At 47.7% G+C, this 21,078-nt stretch overlaps 1 non-coding gene across 1 annotated transcript; it reads right to left on the minus strand.

The window, feature by feature from the left end:
- Positions 1-280: 280 nt before the first annotated feature.
- Positions 281-387, minus strand: LOC124236557 (U6 spliceosomal RNA). Its single transcript, XR_006887788.1, has one exon. It is a non-coding gene; the product is annotated as a U6 spliceosomal RNA (small nuclear RNA).
- Positions 388-21,078: the final 20,691 nt, after the last annotated feature.

A 21,078-nucleotide genomic window follows, 5' to 3' on the forward strand; every position in this document is an offset into this window, starting at 1 on the left:
GGACCTGAAATGGATCAACTTTGGCAAGGCCGTTGCATAAGTGTAATTACAGGTCCCGTAGAACTCAGGATAGTGCACGGGGAAACAGAGGCAAGATGGAAAAGATTGGGGGCCAAAGGGCCAGATGTAAAGAGCACCGCAAAACGATGAATATGACTATGCCCCACCTCCTTACCATCTCCTGGGAGTACACTTTCCTTTTAGTCAAACAAAGGATAGAAACTGTATGCGAAAAGCGCTGCATCGAAGTACAAACTCCGCCCGGGGGTAAACTCAGGTCCAAAATATGGAACGCTTCACGAATTTGCGTGTCATCCTTGCGCAGGGGCCATGCTAATCTTCTCTGTATCGTTCCAATTTTAGTATATGTGCTGCCGAAGCGAGCACGATTGTGTAGCTCTCTCAGGAGGTAAATAAAGCCAAGAGTAGCAAAACTTTTATAGTTATGGTGACTACACTGTGCACTTTTTAAAACCCAAAAATATTCAAGAAGCTATGGCCTCCTGGATCACACATACTGTAATTGTATCTTTTGATTACTGCCAAATTAAATCAACTTCTCACTAACCGTCTTACACCGCATATGCAAATGAAGGAACCATGGGAAATTGTCCCTCCGCCCGCCCGACCTCTGCGCGTCTGGCGGGCGGGCAGCCCCGTTCGGTCACGTGGTGCGCGCTGCCCGCGCCTCTTCCGCTCGGACCGGGAGGGGTGCAGAGGGTCGGGACGCGGCGGGCGGGCCCGGAAGCTGCGGGGGCCGCGTGTGCGCGCGCGAGTGCACTTTTGTGGTGAGGGGCCATGGTGCCAATGAGGTCCCCACAGAGGTCCGGTCCGGGAACGCTAAACGGTCCCGAGCTGGTCGGGCCCGTCCGCGCCGGACCTGTGACCCTTCCGAGGGCTGGAGCCGGCGACCGTGACCCGGAAGGGGCTGGGCAGGGGCGGCCGAGGCTGCGGCTCGGGGCTGGGCGGCGCCTGGCGAGGGCCGGGCGCACCGCTGCGGCCCTGGGGTTCTCAGACCCAGCGCGCTGCGCCGGAAGCCAAGGGGAAGGGGAGGGAGCCCACTTTGCGGGCCGGGCTGTCCGTAGTGTGACTCGGAGCTGGTGGCGGTCTGGGGTAGTTCACTGCCCTTTGATCCAGCACTGGGCCAGGCGCTTAGCCCGATCGGTGTCCCTAAACTGAGGCTCTAGATGGTTAAACTATCAAGGCCAAAACTATCCTGCCAGTGGTGAAAGAAGTTGGGATTTGGATGCATGTCTGTTTTTAAAGACTGATCTTTTCCTCTTTGCAGTGGAACTCGAGAGAGGCAAGATCTGGGACCCAGAGCGCGGCCTCCCCTAAGTAAGGGAATACTTAGAATACTCGCCAGTCCTTATCAGCTCAGACTTTCCTTCCTGCTATCCTTCATCAAATGTCGAGCAGCTGTGATGGCAGCGCTGGGGCTGCAGGGTGAACACGTGGTTAGGGATGCTGTAGTCATGGAGCTTCCCTTCCAGCAGGGGAGCCAGGCAGACGTGGGAGAGCGTTCTCAGGGCTGAGATGGACTAGAAAGAACGTGGGGGGATGAAGGCCACTTCAGTGGGTGGGCGAGAGGGGAGCGGACATACGATATACATGCAGCCCTGAGAACAGGACAGAGAGTTCCAGGCAGGGGAAGACCTTGGAACCTCCTGAGTCAGTGTCGCCCATCTGGGCCGGTCCTTCAGGGAGGGCCACAGTGGAGGTAGTTGGCGCTCCAGGCTGTGCTCCGGCTCAGCATGTCAGGCTGACTCAGCCACAACCAGAGCACCTGGCCCGGCCTTGGTCGACTTTGGATTTCCTCCGCCCACCTGTCTTCAGTGAAATGGAAATCAGGTGCAGGCTGCTCACCTTCTCATCTGACCTCTCTAAATAAGCAGTAAGCAAATGCAAACCGCAGAATACTAATATGGCCTTTATTGAGTGAAAAGAGCTAATTTGGGCAATGCTGTTTCCCTTGGATTTACAAAAGAGAATTGCAAGTAACCAAAAAGCGTATTAGCATTGATGGGAGATGATGCTAATCTTCACTCAGCATCCACGTTTTTATTCATTTATTTGGAAGGAGAGCCTTTTCAACAGAGTCAATGCGCACACGTGTCATAGTGACAGGTACATCTTGTGGGTTCATAACTGCCTTACTGCGGAAGCCAGCAGGAGGTAGACCAGGTTGTTCACCATTTCTGGCTACACGAGCATGTGTTATTTTGAGCCAGAGGTGGGTTTTTTTTGGTTTGTTTTTTCTTTTTGAGCAATTGTGGTACAGAGGAGAGAGATTTGAGTTCTAGTTCTTGTTCCTTCTTGCGCCTGTCTTAGTGACCTTGGCCAGCTCCCTAGACCTCTGGTCCTGATTTGTCTTCTGTAAAGTGAGAGGACTGCCCTAGAGATGATCTTTACCATCTCTTCCAGCTTTGACATGCTGTGGTTTTTGTAACTGGGTAACTGAAGGACTTTTTTTGAGACTATAATTAGCAAGAGGTAAAAATTCAACCTTTTGTTTTCTCTTTTAGAAGGGTAGAGCTTGCTGGTCATCCTTGGGGCCTGGAAGGCTCCAGGAACAGTCCACAGGGGCCGTTGTGGACCTAGGGTCTGGGACCTGCTGAACCATGCAACACTTGCCTCTGTGCCCTGGGGCCCGGCATGGAGGATGGTGGGGGTTGAGGGGTGGGGAGAAGGGTTGGGTATGACTTGAAGCTGGAGGAGACACATGGAGGGACTCAGTGAGGGAGAATCGCGGGGATCACAACTTCCAGGGAGGTCCAAGCCCCCGCAGACCCTGAGGGGACAGATGCTAAAGGCCAGGAGGAGTGTGGTTGCCAGAGAGGCAGTCTCGGCAGCAGTGGAAGCCTGGCTCCTGCAGGCCTCAGCTGTTGGCTTCTCCACTCTGCAGACCCGAGGTGGTCCGAATTCCAACAATCTTCCCCATCCTCCTGGGCTGCAGAACCCCGAGAAGTGAGGAGTGGTCCCCCAATTGTGTCTGAGGTGGTACTTCCCACCCCCCTGAGTGGGAGAAGACAGAGCCAGCTTTAATTTGATTTTGGACAATAAAGAAATGGGCTGTTTCATATTGAAAAAATGTCAGTGAAGACATGAGATCTTAGGATTCTCTAAAGTGATGGCATTTCCCGTACAGCCAGAGAGCACTGAGCATTTTCATCTATCATTTCATTTGAAGTGAGAAGGGCCAGGGATTGCCATCAGCCCCAGCAGAGGGAGGAAGAAGCAGGGATGTGGAGACAAGCAGCATGGCCTCCTCTGTACTGGGAACCCTGGGGATGAACGGTGTCCGTGCCTTTAGGAGGTGTCGCCCAGGATTGTGGGGCAGGGAAATGCTGAGTTCACAGGCCTAAGCGGAAGCTCCAAAGGGCCCAAGCACAGAGCATGTGGGGGAGGACCCACATCCCAGGCTGCCAGAAATCCCTTCCAGCAGCTCACACTCTGACTCAGGCTTGTTCCTGTAGCATCTCTTGAAGTGTCCTCTCCTGCCAAAATCATCTCAGTGTTTTCCAAAGTTTCCTTCTTTGCCACCCAGTAAAGGAGGCCAGGAGGTGGATGGGGCAGGCAGAAGAGGGTCTGTTTGCCCACAGCTCAGGGGGTGGCCTGAAGAAAGGGGCAGCGTCAGCCGTGGCCAGCGGACCTCTCAGAGGGAGTCTGTCCTTCCCAGCCCCTCTCTTGCTCTGTGGGCTGGGTCCCTGCTGCGGTTCGGTCAGTTCCAGTCCATCCCAGATGTCGGACCTCAACGGCACCCTCTCATCCTGCCCCTTGCCCAGCTGGCATTTGGAGAGGGGCGCACAGCCCAGGCCACACCTTTCACTGCGCCCCAGATCTCTTATTTGTGCCTGGATCTTAAGTCTCTGGCTGTTTCCCCACCTGTAGGATAGTGGCTGTTTGAAGGCTGAGGATTGCAGCAGGAAGGCCCGAGCTGGCTCCAGGGGAAGTGTTTAGAATAGGCCCTGGGCCCATGGGAAGTACATGGTGGGTATGGAATACTCCATACATAACTACTCCTTCCTCTCTTTTCTTCTTTCCTTAATTTTCCAACTAACTGTATGAAACAAAGTTGTCAAAAGTGAAAACAGCTCCTTTTTCTTTTTAGCTACTAAGTAGCTTTCTTTTCCTCTTCTTGGCTACCACAGGGACTGTTTTCACCCAGAGGTCTTTAATCCTTTGAGTTTGCGTTACTGAAGGCCCTGGTTAAAATGCAGCTATGTTGCTGGGAAGGAAGACCGCATAGACTCACGGACTCCTGTTTACTCAGCTTAGTGTGGCTCCTGGCCCTTTAAGATCAACCCGGGTCTGCTGAGGCTGTTTCATTTTAGTGTCTCTGAGAGATGGGTACAAGGGAGTTTATTACTCCTATATTACACGTGGGGGAAACGTAGGTAAAGTGACACAGCTCGTCAGTGATGATTCCGGAGCTGGAACGTGGATTTGGATCTCTCTGACTCCAAGGGTTAGCTTTGCACCTCGATGGAATACGCGCGTACAATTGGAGGGGTTTGGGGAAGCTCCCTCCAAAAGGTCGCTCCCTGTTGCCTCAAATCCTGCAATGATGCATCGTTACTTCGAGCCGCTGCTATCTTAAGGGTTCCCTGTGAGTTAGTTCCTCAAGAGCCTTTTCCGCGGCAATCCCCGCGTGGCCTACGAACACTAGGTGCTTGGGTTTCGGTGTGGAGGGCATGCTCTGAAGGAGAGTGTGAGAAGAATTGCCAGGTGCAAATAAAAAGTCTGCCGGCTTCTCCGTGGCTCTGTCAGTTTCTCTATGTGCGGTTGCACAGCGTGGGAGGAAAAGTGTGGCCGCTCCCCAAATCCTCACGGCCCTGGAGTCCAGACATCACTCGCCCCTGGGTCACACTGACCGCAGCTGTGGTGCAGGGAGAAACTGCAGGGCTTTGAGCCAAGAAGGGCTGTGTTTACAGCCCAGCAGTGGGCCTCAGGTTCCTCATCTCCAAAACGGAAGTCGTGATTTCCCCGCTTGCTTTACAGGGTCAGGAAGCCCCGGGAGAAATCCCGCTGCGAAGTGCTGTACACCGCTAGGCAGGAGTATGGTCTTGTCAGACACCCATTCGAGCCTCCGGCCCGTAAATGCTTCCCGTACCTGGGGAGTGGGCATTTGTGCATCAGGAACAAACCTACAAAACATGAGCACCGAGACGAACCATCACATTGTATTAATATTTTCACACCACTTAACTCTCATTAAAATGTACTTTGCTGAATTTAATATGTGACTTCAAATGACACAACATATTAAGTGCTTAATATACTAGAAATTATGAAACTATTATAGTCGATGCCACATGAAATAATTAGACTGAATTAAACTTCAGCAGCGAAGTGAAGGAAAGACTTCACCTTATAACGTTTTAAAGTAGCTTAAGCCACCACTGTAATCCCCAAAATGAATGTCCAGAAATTAGGATCTTTAAATAAAAACTGGAACTTAATCTGTACTCAGACCCGGCTCTTCTGAGGTTTGGTGACTCGGGGTCTTGTTGCCTCGGGAGGTGAGGAGCCCTGAGACCCACCCAAGTCGCTGCTTCCCTGGTGCCTGCCTGGGGGATGACTCAGGCAGCTCAAGTAGGAGTACAGCCTCTGCTCAAGGGACAGATTGGTCTTCTTTGCCCTGAATTAGCCTTTTGACAAGTTAAAAATAAAAACAAACCCACTTTATTTAACATTTATTGAGTACTGCCTTTCTGCCAGGCATTTTATGTGCATTTTCTCATTTAATCCTCATGATGCATCCATGTTATAAGCCATCATTTTCAGGTGAGGAAACTGAGGCTCAGAAAGATTGTGAATCATCCAAGGCCTTTACAATCAGAATCTATAGTGTTCACCCCTCCATCACACGCGACCTTCTCATTAGCGTGTGTGTATGAGTGCGCAGGTGTCCACCACTTCCTGTTGTAATAATGATTCCATGACCAAACACAAGAGCCTGCAGATAGTGACTTACAACCTGTGTCTTCATTGCAGTACATCGTGGAGGAGGGGACATGACTGGAGAGTCTCACTTGGAACAGGAGGCAGCCTGGCTAACTCACACAGCGAGTTCTCTGTCAGTATTTGCTGCTCATTCAGTTCAAAAAGAATGAATTCATTACGTCCTGAGTACCCTGACATTTCCCTATGTGTAGCTGTCATAAACAAGACAACTTAGAGAGGAAGGAATATTTTCTATCAGAGGGAATACTAATTTCTTAGCTATTTAAGTTTCACGTCTCAATTACTCAGATCAGCATGAAAATACTGACTCAATGGGCTCCTCGAAAAATATAACTTTGAGGGTGGAGATTTAAATATATCTTAACTGACCAGCAAAAATAACTTTAATGGAAACAGGAAAACTTACCTCAAGCAAACGTGTTTATAATTAATCGAAAACGTATTTTCCATAAGTATCAGGATTAGATTCTGCCTCTATAATAGAAAACCAAATGACAGTGGCTTTTAAGATGACAGAGGTTCATTTCTCTCTTGCATGAAGCAAATTGTCTTTCAAGGCCTGGGCCGGTAGCTCCACTGTGTCCCTGAGCCAGGCTCTTTTATCCTTTAGGGCAACAACTTATGGTCCAAGATGGTGCTGGAGCTGCAAGTTCTGGGCATCAGGAAGGAGGAAGGCGGCAAGGATGCCCATTACTGCCCTGAACAAGATCTGTAAGATCTGTGAGAGAGGGGAAGAGAATGGCAATGATGGGCAAGCAGCTGTCCTTGGTATACGGCCTGGCGCTCGAGTAGCAGTCAGTAAATGCTACTCTTAACCGTTGCTCTCGCTTTCTGCAGAGCATCGAGAAGGGGGAAGAGATGTAAGATTTAGTAATAGCATACAGGGTTCCAGGGACCCTGCTGGACCTTTACACATTATCTCATTCAATTATCATAATCCAGTGTGGGCGGCATAGCAGCAGGTCAGGTGAGAAGAGAGCTGTAACTTGGGGTGAGGCTCTATCCACGTGTGGAGGTAGGAAGTTGGGAGAAGTTGGAATGTTTGCATAAGCAGCCCAGGGGCTTCTGGGAAGGAAGGGATTAAAACCTCCAACACTTGTTCTCTGAGATTCAAATTACTAAAAATTTTCAGGGTGGAGCAGATGGTATTGACCAAGATTCAGGGGCAGGAAAGTTAACACTGTACCCTTAAAATAAAATTGCCGTGAGTGTTGAAAGTGAAGAGATTCAAACATTTTTCCGTTTTAAATACTTTATTTTTCTTTTTTTTCTCCCAAAGCCCCCGGTACATAGTTGTATATTTTTAGTTGTGGGTCCTTCTAGTTGTGGCATGTGGGACGCCGCCTCAGCATGGCTTGATGAGTGGTGCCATGTCCGCGCCCAGGATCCGAACTGGTGAAACCCTGGGCCACCGAAGTGGAGCGCATGAACTTAACCACTCGGCCACAGGGCCGGCCCCCATAGATTCAAAAATTCAAAGGATAACAATTTGCAAAAGACTTGAACAGGCACTTCACAAAATGGGAGCTTGAGATAGCCAATGTGGAAATATACGCAATCCTGTTAGCCATCAGGGAAAGGCAAAATAAACTACCTCACAATTAACATTGACAAGTCTGATGATATCAGGAGGTACAGCAATGGAGATGTGGGAATACACGGCTGAGGAGGGGAGAAATCGGTGCAGCCGCTTCGGAAAACTGTTTGCATATCTTCTAAAATTGAAGATAAACTTACCCTGTGACTCAGTTCTTCCATTTCTAGTTATAAACCCTAGAAAACTCACGTGCACATGCACCAAGTTACAGGTAAAGGAATATTCAAAGCAGCATTGTTCGTAATGGCCCCAAACTGGAAACAACTCAAGTGCCCATCGACAGGAGAATGGATAAATTTGTCATAGTGTATTCATGCCATAGAATGCTATACAGTAATAAAAAGGAGTGAACTACAGTCACATCCAGTGTTAGACTCAACTGTATCTCCCCCACCTTGCCAAATTCATATGCTGAAGTCCTAACCCCTAGACTTCAGAGTGTGACCGTATTTTATTACATAGGTAATTCAGTTAAAATGAGGTCATATGGGTGGGGCCCAATCCAATAGGGCTGATGCCCTTATAGGAAGAGGAGATTTGGACATAGACACACACAGAGAGGAGACGATGTGAAGACACAGGGAGAAGACAGCTGGCTACAAGGTAAGGAGCGAGACGGGAGCAGAGCCTTCTCTCACCGCCTTCAGAAGGAGCCAACCCTCCTGATCCCTTGCTCTTGGACTTCTGGCCTCTAGAACTGTGAGAAAGTAAATTTCTTTTGTTAAGCCAGTCTGTGGTACTTTGTTGCAGCAGCCCTGATGAACCAATACACCCAGCAAGACGGATGACTTTTGTAAACACAATGTTGCATGAAAGAAGTAAGACACAAAGAATATACACAGAATTATACCATTTACGTGAAGTTCAAAATTAGGCAAAACTAAACCATATTGTTAGGGCCACATATATAGATTGTAAAAAATGATAAGAAAAGCAAGGAAGGGTTACCAGAAATGACAAGAAAATGGGAAGGAACACGTGCAGGCTTCTGGGGTGTGCAATACTGTATCTCTTCCTTGGGCGCTGGTCACTCAAGTGTTCTCCCCATAATTATTCACTACACTGGACCTTTATCTGCTTATTTATAATAAACTTTCCAGTGTTTACTTATAACAAAATGTTGTAAAAACAAGAAGGGGAAGGAGATGGGGAAGAAAGAGAAGAAGAGGAGGGGAGAAGGGGAGGGCGGGGCAAAGAGGAGGACGAGGGGGAGAAGATGGGGGGGAAGAAATCAAGCGGAGGAACCAGTGGGCTGGTCCCTTATCTAGTGGGTTGGTCTAAGGCTCTGTGAGACCACAACTGTCTGCCAACTGAGGGTCTGAGGGTCGGGGGCTGCCTCTGAGTACCTCACCGGGCCCAGAATCTCAGGAGGAACACCCACCCCTAGAGAAGTCTTAGGAACTTTGTAATCTAGAGAAAACCCCTGCACTCCTGTGAGGTTGGTTTCTTCATCTTTAGATGGGAAGCTGCACTCAATGTTGTAAGGCTCTTTCTCTTGCTAATTCAGTTCTCTACTCAGATGTCACCTCCCCCAGGAGGCCTTCCCTGACCACTTCTTGACAATGGCACCTCCTTTCATTCTTTCTCCCTTTATTTCTCTTCATAGTACTCAATGCTGGTGGAAAGTATTTATCACTGAAATTCTGTCAAATAATTGTTGATTTGTGTACAGGGAGCAGGATTTTTGTTTTGTTTACCACTGTATTCCCAGTGCCTAAAACAGTGTTTGGCACATAGTAGTGCTCAGTGAAGACGTGCAGAGGGACAGAGATTAGACAAGATTAGACTAGGGCCTGACACCGAGAAGTCGCTCTATAAATGTGAGTTTCCCCTCCCCTTTGAGCTGAGACCCCACCCACCTTTCCTGGGGCTGGACTCAGCCAGCTCCTATCTCGTTCCTGCCTCCTCTCCATCCTGGGACTGAAAATGCCCACAACTCACCCCTCCGATCATTAGCAACATTTCACCTTGGGTAACGTCAGAAGCCTGAAGTCCTCAGGGTTGGGGTCCCCTGCAAGATGACACCTCATCCTGAGCTGCTGCTTCCCCTGAACCCAAGGTGACCATTTCATGTGTCCCCTCCCCACACCCTGCCAAGGATCACAGCCTCCTTGCTCCAGGGGAGGGGGCCTTCTCCTCAGTGGCTCAGCGGCCCGGATGCCCCAGGCTGTGAATGCGGACAGCACTTGGGGCGTGTGGGTATCCACTTACAGTTTCCTGTCGTGGGCTCAGAGCACGGCCCTGCAGCCTCACCATAAAGCCTCTCCTTCCCCCACCAGCATTAGTTGCTCCCTTCTCCCTGATCTTGCCACACGGTGCCTATATTGAGCGCTGACTTTCTTTCACCTCGTATTAGAGTCTGGTGGGGCTGGGCAAAGTGGCTCCGCCGGCGCCCAGTGCGTGCCTTGCCCTCTAAACTGACCCAGGACCTGCAGATGGGAAGCCTGTGGGAGGAAGCCTGACCCTCACTCACTGTTGGTGGTTGTTCTAGCCAGAAAACTGAGAGGCACCTCCTATTACACTGTGTGGCTTCCTGAGGGGGTCACTTCTGTCCACCCTGGCCCTTCTATTAGACTGAGCCTGCCCCTGACTCTGAAGACTACCGCTCAGCACCTATGGGGAGGGGCACCGAGCGGGACTGGCGAGGGGCTCCTCTGGAAGGCACATTTGCCTACCACATGGATGCTACAGATGCAGAGTGTTGTTTCATTTAGCCATATCCTATGTACAGTAATATGGATACATTGTGGTAATTAAATTGTATTAACTCACCTGGAGGGTCTTTTGGCTTTTAGAAGGGAAGTATCATGCATTTATATTTATTCTGGCATGTTTGGTCTAATTTTCATGTCTGGGTTTTATTTTCATGTTTTGGTCTATGCTTTCTCTTTTTTTATGTTTCTTTTATTTTTGCCTTCTGTGATATGCACAATGAGTTATTTGTTTTTATCTTCTGTGATTTGGAAAGTGTACAGCCTATTGTTTTAATCCTGTTAACACCCTCAAGATTGTAAAAACTTTCTTGAGCCCACATTTCTCTAACTATCAGATTCAGGATGTCTGTAATTTCTGCCTCCCTTACAAGGTCGGTGAGGAGTTTTCCAGCTCCCTGCTTGCACGCTTCGCCATCAAAGGCTCAGGTTATCATAGCTGTCTGTTTAAAAACTATACAGATCTTCTTTCTCCAAAAATTGGTTTTGAATTTAACATCTAAATTTTAACCATGCTTACAATAATTATTTATATTAAATTCTCTGTGTTTAACTGATTTCCATGTGGACTATATGTTTCAGTTACTGTGGCTGCACGAATTACCTCAAAACTTAATGGCTTAAAACGGTAATCATTTATTATCCTTTGCAGTTTCTGCTCATTAGGACTTGAGACCGGCTGCAGCAGGGATGGCTCAGCTCTCCTCCCTGAGGTCTGAGGCCGCAGCAGGAAGACTCAAAAGCTTTAGTCTCCAGCTTGGCTTTAATCATCTGAAGGCTTCTTCACCTGTGTTTGGTGCTGACTGTCCCCCAGCTGGGGCCTGGCTGGGCTATTAACCAGAACTCCCACACAGAGCCTCTTGCCTTCCTCACAATATACGGGCTGAGTTCCAAGGGCAAGTGGCCCCCGAGAGAGAGAGCCAGGTGGAAGCAATATTGCCATTTATGACCTAATCTCGGAAATTATTCAGTGCCACTTCTGTTGCATCTGTTGACTGGGGCAGTTACAAAGGTCCACCCAGATTCAATGGAAGAGTGTCAACGTCACTGTGTAAGATGAAAATGTGGGACGCTCACACACATACGTAAATGTACATGTGTATACACATTACATACATATCTATGTTAGTATGGTCCTCTTTGAAAAATACCATCAGCCATGCTGCATTTCCTTAAAGTCTTGATTTTGATTTGTGTTTCAGGCAGTTGGAGTATGTGTTTGAGTAGTTCTTTCAGCAAGATTGCATGAGTGAATATCTGAAAGCATCCATGAAGTCTTAAGGTGTAGCATGTAAAACTGCCATCTTCCTTCTTATTTTAAAAGTTATAAAAGTAATACAGCTTCATTATAAGTAACTCAAACATTGCGCAAAAAAACCCCCCTAAAGGTGATGAAAATCCTTCATAGTTCCACCTTCCAGAGATAAACACTGTTGGCAGTTTGGTATATATTCTGTAGATTTTTCTATATACATTTTAGCATATATTACTATTACTATAAAATGGGATCATACCATCCATATTGGTTTTTAGCTTGCTTGATGGAGTGGATTTCCTTTCAACCCCACTTTGGTAAGTGATCTGCGAGTGTTTCCTCCTGGCGATCATGAGTGGCCTGGCCAGCTGCATCTGGTGTATTCCCAGCTGAGACTGTATCACGCCTTCAGCCTTCATAGCAAACCAGCTGTGTGAGAGGACCCTTTCACAGTACGACAGATGACTCCAGCCAGCAGCAGAAACGTTTCAGGACCTGCCAGAATTCAGTCCAGTGGGCATTCAGTTGACTTCCCTCCCGACTGTGGACGAAGCCAGTTTTGACTCCATTCGCACGTTTATTTCAATATTCCTGATCTATAAATGTCCCTGTTCTTGACATTCGCCTTTGAACTAGTTGTAGCATCTTCCTGGGTCCATGGTTAATAAGCAGTTAAATAGAATCTTTAATATGAGTTCATTTTGTATCTGCATAAGAGCCATGATATTACCTTTCTTTTTATTTATTTTTAAAGATTTTATTTTTTTCCTTTTTCTCCCCAAAGCCCCCGGTACATAGTTGTGTATTCTTCGTTGTGGGTCCTTCTAGTTGTGGTATGTGGGACGCTGCCTCAGCGTGGTTTGATGAGCAGCGCCATGTCCGCGCCCAGGATTCAAACCAACGAAACACTGGGCCGCCTGCAGCGGAGCGCGTGAACTTAACCACTCGGCCACGGGGCCAGACCCTACCTTTCTTTTTAAAATTATCCTTTGGTAGTTCTTTCCTGAAAAGTTGAGAAATGGTGTATTCAGCATTCTCTACAATGTAGCAGGCATGATGTAATGCTACGTATGGACAATAGAATTTGAGTAAGTATATGCAGTATGATTAGAACTACATTTAATGCTCATACGAACAAAAGACTGGAAAAGATATACCAAAGTGTATATCGTTTACACTGCTTGATATTTTTATTATATTTCCCCCCAAATTTAAAAAATGGGCTGATGCTACCTTTGTTACAGATGGCCAGGGAGGCTACAGTCTAAGACTTTGTTTTATCGATGGAGTAATGATTGCTTTCTGGGTCATGAAGGACTGGAGTGGGGCATCCTGTCTGCTGCACAGCTACTGGGGTCAGTCCTCCCAGCAGAACTCACTGCTGACGAGGGAGGGGCATATGATGAGAGGAACAGTAATAATAATAATAAAATCAGAAGCACATCTAATGTCCCAGGAACCCTCATAACACCCCTTTGAATACTACTGGTGTAATATTGGTATTCCCATTTCACAGATGAGGAAACTGAGGGAGTTAGGAGGCTTAGGGGGTTAGGTAACGTGCCATCTAGTATGTGGTGAAGCAGGAATTGAAAGTCAGGCTAATGGCCTTGCTACCCTTCATCACGTAAGACACAATTGGAAAGGAAATTCTGGGATCCCCCTCTGAAAAATCAGCCCCACTACTGAATCCACGCCCCCCAGAATCAGTTCATCCAGGAAACATTTACTGACCCTCCTCTGTGTCCCAGGCCCTGAGGATAAGACACGGCCGAGTCTTCAAGGAACTCACGAGCCAGGATGAGCTGGCAGGGATGGAAGCAGAAGGGAGGGGTGCTGTGAGAGCACGAGGAGGGGCCCTGCAGGGGCAGGGGGAGGGTTTGGCGGTGCTTTCAGGCGGAGGGACAGCCAACTTGAGTCTCAGAGGATGGGAAGAGCTGGCCTGGTAAAGGGGTTGGTAAAGGGGCATTCAGGGCAGAAGAAGGGCCTCAGCAGAAGGGTAACAAAGAAACACCAGAGAAGCACAGTGAGGGCATTCATTCTGGCACTGCTGTCCCTGCCTCCAGGGCCCATCCATCCATCCCCTCCCCAGTGATCAGAAGGCCATTTCATTCAGTGGGAAGGTGGCTACAGTTGATCGTTGGAGATGGGTACCAGAACATGCCAATCAGAGCCCACCTTTCTCCAGGATGTTTGGACTTGGGTCCGATCGTGCCCCCCCCAAGGCCTAATGGTGTAGGATGCAGGTGGAGAAGGTATGGCAATGGTGCACAGAGGATGTCAGAAGAGTAAGACCAGGCGGTGTGAGGTCTGAGCAATGGGTCTACACATCCCTGAGGTCCAGCCATCCGCCCAGCATGGGGTCCCAGGCACGTGCCAGGTCTTCTTAATACATTCCTCATTTCCTTTAGATTGTCCAAATGGGGTTTCTGTCACCTGTAACCAAAAATCCCTGCCTGTCTCCAAGTTGGTGAGAGTCAGGAGAGTCTGCTCAGGACAGGGTCATTCCTGCGGACTCAGAGAGGCTGGAAGCCCACGGCTTCATTTACTGGGAGACATTCCACTGCTCAGCGGATCAGCCTTCCAACTCATTATTGCTGGTGTCTCCTCTCCCTGGAGGAAAGGCGCCTGGATTGACAAATGGCCCCTGGGAACCTGCTTGGTGAATAGGCCCCAGTGCCAGCCGTGATCTTTGCAGCTAGTGGCATCCAGCTCGGGTTGCCCAGGAGTCGGCAAACTGTTTCTGTTGATGCCAGATAATAACTGTTTTAGGCGCTGTCACAATTGTTCACCTCTGCCACGGCAGCGCAAAACAGCCAAAGACAGTACCTAAGTGAAGGAGCGTAGCCAGCTTCCAATAAACTTTATTTATAGACAAGGAGATTTGAATTTTATGTGATTTTCATGTGTCTTGCTATATTATTCTTCTTTTGATTTTTTTCAACTATTTAAGAATATAAAAGCCATTCTCAGCTCTCAGACCAAGCAAACACAGGGGGCAGAGGGCCAGGTTTGGCCACCTGCTGACGAAGAGCATAAACCTTCATGCCAAGAAGGAAGATGACTGTCAAAGAGGCTGGACAGCTGGGTCAGCTGGTTAAGGATACTGCTGGGGCCACTGTCCAGGCCTGTCACACTGGATTCCTCTTCTCTCCGGTCATTCAGACTACCCTCTTCAGTTGACACCCTCCTACGAATGAAGCTCAGGACCTGTGAGTGGGCTCAAGTGCCTGGAGATAGTGACATTTCCAGCCTGGCTTCCCAAACTGTAGCCTCGGACCACCTTGATTCAGCTGCTCCTGACACTGCTAAGGGCCGCTCTTCTGCCTCGACCACTGTGAGAAGCAGATCATTTAAACCCACCCACCATATACCCCTGACAACTGAGGGGCCAGAGTGGGATGCCTGCCAGAAGCTAGGCGGGGCGTGGGCCAGCTGCAGTTGGTGACTTGTGGCCTGGCTAGAAAACAAGGGCTGTCTTTTGAGAGGTGTCTTGAAAGACCCAGAGGAAGCTGCAGTTAGGGCGGGCTCTGTGGCAGAGGTCAAGTAGACTCCGACGCTGGGGTGGCGCAAGTGGCCAGGTGCCAGTTGAAGTTATGGGGAGTAGAGCTGTGGGTGAGAAAGGGAGCTGGTTAGGAAGAGAAACAGAGTGGGTGCCCTAGAGACAGACAGACAGACTGGCTACTGGGAGAGACGTGGGAGCTGAATCCCAGAACTGCCCCGTTGCTGGCCCTTCCTGAGACTTGACTCGGGCGCTTCCCTGTGTCTTCCCAGCCCTGACGCCTGCCTTTCCTCAGTGATCCCAACCCTTGGCTGACACACTCCAGCAACCTGAAAGCCATGACTGGAGCAGGTCATTTCTGCTGCTGGCTGGGCTCATCCCTTGCACTGGGACTTTATGACTTTACCCTCAGAGGGAGCTTTGAAGGCAGGCTGGGCTCTCCTTGCTGTGCTGGCATCTGCAGGCTGGAATCTTGCCTCAGCCAGTAAGACTCAGGGCGCTGACCTGGGCCCTGCTTTCCCCACCTCTCAAATGGCCAGCCTGCAGCCTGCTCCATTGATTATGATGACACTGAACTCTATCTGAGTCCTATGCCCCCGAAAGGCAGTGATGGTTAAGAACTCCCCTCACTTCTTTCAGTCCCGGGGAAAAAGCTAATCGCGAAGGACCACCTTGCTCTTGCAAATTCCAAGAAAAATACCCTTCTCCATTCTTTCTTAGTCTTCCAAGACTTACCGATGGCTCTTGGTTACCTGCCTCTCTAAAACCTCAGGCCCCTGCCTTTTCCTTGAGACGTTCCTCACTAGCAAACATTCTCCCTGTTGGAACAGCCTGAATAAAATCTCCTTCATTGTTTGGTGCCTTTTGCTCTCACAATTGCCAGAGGTTGTTGTAAGCATCAACTGGGTGGGGTATCCCGAGTCCTAGGTTCCAGTCCTGGCTCACCCATGCCCGGCATTCCCTTCCGGCCGGTTTCGGGTCTCCGGTCTCGGTTGGGAACTCGCTAAAGGTCCCTTGCTTGCAAGGTGTGAGCGGCAACTCAGCTCCTAGCCCCTGCGAGGGGAGGCGGGGCCAATCGAGCAGCTGTAACTTTTGCACGCCGCCACCAGAGGGCGGCGGCTCCGCGATGGAAGGCTCTCGCCTGTACACCAGCTCACTGCTGCAGTCTTTAAAATACGCTTTGGAAGTGAACGCCACGCCGTGTTTTCAGCTCTCCAGCACTCTCCCCTGCTACGGTCCGCTGCGTTCCAGGCGTTCCTCTTTCACTCCCACACCCAGAGTCCTCCTCCGCCCATGCCCGTCACAAGACTCTCGAGTGCGCTGGAGGGGGTGCTCAAAAGCCATCCTCCAGCCTGTGGGCGTCTAGCGCTTGTCGGATGACAATGTCCCTTCCCCTCTCGCGGCCTTCTGGCCCTCTTCTCCACTTGAGACAAGTTGAAGAATCTCTGAGGCAGTCGGGGAGTGAGGAGGAGAGGCAGAGGGAGGAGCCCGAAGACGACTGCCCTGGGGGCAGCCATTTGGAGAGCCACAGTGTCCTCATAAAGTGGGCAAGGCAAGAACTGTTACCCTGTCTGAAAGATGGAGAAACAAGGCTCCCAGAGAGAAAAAGTGATTCGCCTCTGGTCGCACAGCTAGTAAATGGCAGAATTAGGACAGGGATTCAGTTCTCCAGGCCCCGAACCTGGAGCCCTCGGGCTGGCCAGGCACAGTCAGAGATGGCCCGCCACTTGGCCAAATTCAACTTGCGCCGCTCCTGCAGAAAGGGGCCCCGGACGTCTCTCAGGACACAAACGAAAACGCAGCCGCTTAAAGGGCTCAAGCTGTAGAGTTTTACGTGTTAACATGGTAAAATGGTCACGTTTGCTTTTTAAAGTGTCTATGTCTACATACACATTTTAAAAGCAAATATAAATACAAAAGCCAAACTGGCCACAGCGGCTGTCTGGTGACTGGGACAGCAATGGTGGGAAGGGATTTGCATTTTCTCTGTACTGTTCAAATTCCTCGCTGCTGGCCTATATAAAGCGGAAAGAAGGAGGAGGATCAGGATTTCTGTTTGACAAAAAGTAATTCTTCGTCGTTAAAGAATTGGAAAATACAAAAGAGTATAAAGAAAATAAAACATTAGTAATCCCCTTTCGTTCCCATAGATATTGATGTTTTTCTTTCTAGTTGGTTTCTTTTTCTACAAAATGTGAGTAAGAGTATTAACTGCACAGGAATGTCGTGAAGATTGAGTGAGAGAGTGTATATAATAGATAATGTTCCAGAAGTGTTTGCTATTTTAATATGTAACAAAATTGGCATCTTACTGTATATATTGTTTATGTGCTACTGGTTTCATTTATAACATTGCCTCATGACTAGTTTCCCATGTCAACTGTGCTTTAAAAGTTACAATTTGTGATTGCACAAAATTTCATTATATTTAAGTACAATTTCTTTACCCTAGCCCCTATTGTTGCACTTTAGATTGTTTCCAATTTTTGCTGTTAAAATAACAGTGAGATTAACATCTTTAAACATCTCTCCTTGTCAGCATTTCTGAGTACTTCCTTAGATGGGTTTCTAGAGGTAGGATTACTGGGACAAAGGGTGCAAATATTTTTCAGGCTTTTGATTCAGGTTACCAAATTGCTTCCCAGAAAGACCTTGCCAATTTATACTCCCACCTGCAGTGCGTGAGAATGCCCGTCCCCCTGCACACAAAGGAGGGACTTTTTGGGGATGGGTGAGATTTGATTATGTTGTTGGACTGAGGGGAAGCAGCCCTGTGGGGGAGGAGAGTATAAATTTCAGGAGAGAGAGGGGATGTCTAAAGAAGAGAGGTCCCAGGGAGAAAGGGGGTGGGGAGCACCTTTATAGGGATTGCCTTGGGCTTTAGAAGGGGCGCCTCACTTGTTGAGACTAGGGGAAAGAGGTGTGATTGGATATGGATGTGCAGTCACTGTTAGTACACAGGGGAGAGTCAAGAGAGCTAGTCCCTGGGGGTCCCCTTTTCTCAATAAAGTAGGAGGCTGAATCATCTAGTCAAAGGTGAAAGGGGCTGGCTGGTGGCATAGTGGTTAAGTTCGTGTGCTCCACTTTGGCAGCCTGGGGTTCACGGGTTAGGATCCAGGCAAGGACCTACACACCACTCATCAAGCCATGCTGTGGTGGCTTCTCACATACAAAACAGAGGAATGCTTTCTGAGCTAATATTAGCTGAGCCAATAGATGTTAACTCAGCAACAATCTTCCTCAAGCAAAAAGAGGAAGATTGACAAAGGATGTTAGCTCAGGGCCAATCTTCCTCACCCCCCCAAAAAAGAGAAAAAGAAAAAGGTGAAGGATGAGGGCTAAGAAGGGAGGGGACTTGAGGAGAGGGATGCAACACTTTCACTTAAGGAGAGTGAAAGGGTTGAGAATCTGGTTGCGGTGGACAACCTTGTTTGTGTGGCAACATTCTTAAGGGCTGTGTGTACTTTCTCTACAGTGTACAGCCACCTGGGGAAAGAAAAAGTTGTACACGTGTTAATTTAAACCAAATCCTTCAAAACATTTGGTAAATGTAGTAGAAAACATAGTAGAAAAGAATGGGGCTGAGGGAGTCATGACAGTGAAAAGGTTACGAACTTTTGGAGTTGTACCAAACTTTCAAAGAACAGGTAATTCCTATCTTATATAAGTTTTCCTAGAAAATTGGAAGAAAAATTAGCTGCCTGGATCATCTTATGAAACCAGTGTAATCTTGAATCCAAAATCAGTAAGAACAAAGCAATAAGTGAAAAGAATAGGCTCATTTCACCTTTGATGTTGGTATAAAAATCCTAAATAAAATATCAGTTAACTAATCCAGTTATATATTTTAAAAATGCACTTTGATTAAGTAGGGTTTATTGTAGGAATTCCAAGGCAGTTCATCAGAAATCACCCCCATAATAAAGGACAAAAGTCATATGATTCTCTCAATTGATGAAGAAAAAGCATTTGATAAAATTCATCAGCTATTTACGATTAAATAATAACTTAGCAAACTGGATATAGGAGAGACAGCCTTAACTTGGTGAAGGTTATACAGCAAAAACTTGAAGAAAACATTCCATTTAATGAAGAAACTTTAAGTGCGTTCTCTTTAAGAGCTGGAATAAAATAAGGAATCCAGCTATCCTGCTAGCATTCAATATATAATAATGAAAGTTCTGGACAAAACTGTCAGGGAAGAAAAAATAAGAGAAATAAAAATGAGAAGAGAAGAGATAAAAAACTATCATTATGTAAATATTTTCATTTGCCTTGAAAAACCAAGAGAATCAACAGATAGACTGTTAAAACTGTTAAGAGGGGGCCAGCCCTGCGGCCGAGTGGTTAAGTTCACACGCTCTGCTTTGGCGGCCCAAGGTTTGCCGGTTTGGATCCTGGGCACAGACCTAGCACCGCTCATCGAGCCACACTGTGGTGGCGCTCCACATAGAAGAACTAGAATGACTTACAACTAGGGTGTACAACCATGTGCTGGGGCTTTGGCGAGGACAAAAAAAAAGAGGAAGATTGGCAACAGATGTTAGCTCAGGGCCACTCTTCCTCACACACACAAAAAAGCTATTAAGAGAATTCAGAAAAATCACTACATATAAGATGAACCTAAGGACTTAAATTTGTAACATTTCTCTTCACCAGCAGTAACCAACTTCTATTTACAATAACAAAAAAGCGTGTACAATATCTAGGAATGAACTTAACCAAGAATATACAAGAAACCTATGGAGGAAACTTTAAAATTGTAGTAGAGGATGTAGAAATTAACCTGAATAAACGGAGGGAAATTTTACGCTCTCGGACGGAATGGCTTAATATCATACAGGAGTCAGTTCTTTATGGATTAATCTATAAAGGCAATGAAATCCCAATCAAAATTCCAGGTGTATCTTCCCGGGACTTGAAACTCATTCTAAAATGTATCTAGACGAACAGGACCAAGTCAACCTTACAAAAGGAGAGTAAGGAGTTGTGTAAAAAGCCAAGCCAAGCAAAACAACGATAGACCAATAGACCGTGGAACAGAACAGAAACTCAAGTCAGACCGTGAGCATATGGGTGGGAGGCATCACAAGTCGATGAAGAAGGGGCAGATCAAACCAGCTTATAAATGGAGAAAATAAAACAGCCTCCCTGCCTGACGCCAAAGAAAAGGGTACATTCCCAATGACGGATGACCTCAATGTGCAAAATAAAGCTCTGAAGTAAATAGAATATAAGAGGGCATCTTTGGGACCTGGGTTGGGAGAGGGACTCCTCGCATAAAACTTCAAAATCACGAACCAAAAGGAAAAAATTAATTTCATGACATCAAAATTAAGGATTTCTGTTCCAAAGAGGAGACCATAGGCAATAGGTGATAGAATGGAGAAGATATTTGTAAATCTAAAAGTGATAAGGGATTAATACATAGAATATACAAGTAACTCATGCAAACCCATAAGCAAAAGAGAGACAGTTTCTGGCCTGGCAAGTAAGGGGCTTGGAAGTCTGCACTCTGTCCTAACAAGTAAAAAGCTGAACGAACTGAAAATAAGTGGCTCTTCTTAGATCTGTCAGAGAACTGAGAACACAGGGAAAACTGCTGTTCCGAAAATTGGAGACACAGGTGGATGCTCACAATTTACCAGAGCGGAAACCTCCGCGGGAACCAGTTCTAGCGGAGGAAAACCTGAACTGTAGTTGATGAGTTACGGAGGCTCCGTATGGACAAGTCTGAGCTTTACAAACTCCCGGAGGGCCCAGGCTTAGAGGGGCACCCAAACTTTTGTGAGTTTTATCTCCAGGAGCTCGGCCAGGTTCTCACAGCAAATGTCAGAAAAAAATCAGGTCATGCTTCCAGCAGGGGGAGGGAAAAAGTAACCATTCTGAAATATGCCAGAAGGTTCTGTTCTTCTTAACACTTGCCCTCCGAAGAAACTATTTTGCCTGAGCTTAATCTGCACTGTGGTTTTATCAAAGCCTACCCAAACTGGAAGAAGGGAAATAACAAACTCTAAGCAGCTCGAGCCATCCTTAAGGGGGTGAA

The sequence above is a fragment of the Equus quagga genome, chromosome 2 (assembly GCF_021613505.1).
Source record: "Equus quagga isolate Etosha38 chromosome 2, UCLA_HA_Equagga_1.0, whole genome shotgun sequence".
Lineage (NCBI taxonomy): Eukaryota > Metazoa > Chordata > Mammalia > Perissodactyla > Equidae > Equus > Equus quagga.